General features: G+C 49.1%; 1 pseudogene; it reads right to left on the reverse strand.

The window, feature by feature from the left end:
• Window positions 1–2,073, reverse strand: part of LOC112956381 — an 18,719-nt pseudogene that overhangs the window by 8,063 nt on the left and 8,583 nt on the right.

Below are 2,073 nucleotides of genomic sequence, written 5' to 3' on the forward strand. Positions count from 1 at the left end.
ACACGATGGACTAAGAGAGAAGGACCTGACAGAGTTGTGATCCAGACCTGAGCTAAAACCTCCTTGTATCTCTGCCTTCACCCTGGAGGGGCTCAGCTCAGCCTGCTTCAACATCTCACCTTTCCACATGTACCTGAGAGCCTTGTGTGAAGGACAGGACTGCACTAGAGACCTGGGGAAGGGCATTGGGCTCTGATTGTTCTCTCTGGGACATTGGGACATTGGGCACTCAATACTAGCAGCGCTCTTCATTCTTTTTACAGTCCAGGGTACTGGGAAGAGCTGCTCAGCACAAGTAGTCCAAAAGAGCAAAAGCATCAAAAGGCATATCGTGTCCCTTGCTCAACATGTGCTTCTGCTTCTTGCCCAAAGACTGGAGTAGGCCACAATCTTTTCAAAAACAGCCCACTTGAATCTCTGGCTTAAACCTCAAGGGATCAGCTCCACCTCATCTTGCATCTCACCTCTCCAGATGTACCTACAAGCCCACCCTGAAGGCCAAGGGCTGCACTCGAGACCGGCAGAAGGGCACTGGGCTTGAATGACTCTCTCTGTGAGATGCTGCAGACACCACGAGCGATGTGGCGATGCACATATTAGGACAGAATGTCCTAATCAATGTCCTTTGGTCTGGTGTGATTCTGAGGCACAGGGAAGCACAAAGAGCCCAAGGCAGCAACTACAACAAAGTGAATCACCACTCTTCAGCACACCAGCCAAAGGAGACATGAGTTCAAACAGGATACTGACACAAAGGGGCACAAATGCAAGAAGGAGGGAAGTGTACTGGGAAGAAAAGAATTCCAGCTCTCCTCTTCTCTTGGATGCCTTTTCCAAGAGCACATGGGGATGAGATCCAGGCTGGATGGATCTTCGGGTGGACCAAGTCCAACAACTGGTCTTTTTCCTTGCAAAGTCCTCTAAATGCTACAGGCAGACTGTCCAGGAAACCTACTTTACTCCAGACCAGGACTGCCCATGTATCTGAGAAGGTCACGAAATGCTTGTGTTAATGCATTCACTCTTGCTTTCACTCACTTGCACTCCCACACTCACTCCATTCAGTCACATAATGCATTCCCTGCTACTCCTGCTGTGATTCCAGAAGGTCTAGAAGCAGAAATGGAGAAATGGAAACTTTACCCTAAGAAGAGCTACCAGCAGCTGCTCTGTCCCATTCAGCCTTTGAAGAAAGCCTCTGTAATATCTCATTTTTACGTCTCTTCCTTGAATTACCAGCATGCCAATGTCCTTCAAGACAAAGGCCACATTCTTCCCGCTGGCCAGGCAGCGGCAGAAAAGACGCATGGTCTCTTCTATGCAAGCCTCCACTGTCTTCCGAGGAACAGAGAGCTCCGAGGCTATGCGACTGTACTTCAGGGGCTCCATTTCCTTAGGGCCTAGGAAGCAACAGAAGAAGAACACAGTCACTCAGAGAGCACTTCAGCAGGCCAAAGAGAGTACTGGCATCCTTAAAAGCTTCAAGCCAGACACTACTATAGAGTTGTTTGTCTTCTTTAACTGACTTGTAAAGCTCAGGGGGGAAGTTCATGTCATCCCTGGCTAGGAGAAGTTCAAAGCATGCTGCAGCGGGATGTGCCAAGATTACAGCAATGCTTTCTTCCCTACACACATCAAAAGAAAGGCCACTACCATCGCCTATGAGCATGAGACATGAATGTTGGGACAAGGAGTAGAAACAAAGGGTCTTCTCCCATACTTTGGGAGAAGGAGTCTCTGGCCTTGTGCCCATGCTCAGATCATTCCATGCTGGGAGAGATTTAGATGCACCTTGTCACGTGAACATAAGAAAGGAAAAGGACTGAAGTATTACACTACACCGCTTCAGATCTTTCTAGTCACCCTCAGCACCCTCAGAAGTGCTCAGCAAACATCCCCAGGGCTATCCCTAGGCCCTGCCACAATGATGCTGCCATCTCAGAGAAGATGGAGMCCTTTCAAAGGAAAGACCCTTTCCCAACATAGCTCAGAGCTCCTGCTGCCTCACAGGTACCACCAATGTCCAGCAGAGCTTCAGTACCCAGAGGGATGGCAGAAAGTACAGAAAAGCTG

The sequence above is a fragment of the Nothoprocta perdicaria genome, unplaced genomic scaffold, assembly GCF_003342845.1.
Source record: "Nothoprocta perdicaria isolate Ctin4 unplaced genomic scaffold, notPer1 scaffold_625, whole genome shotgun sequence".
NCBI classification, from domain to species: Eukaryota; Metazoa; Chordata; class Aves; order Tinamiformes; family Tinamidae; genus Nothoprocta; species Nothoprocta perdicaria.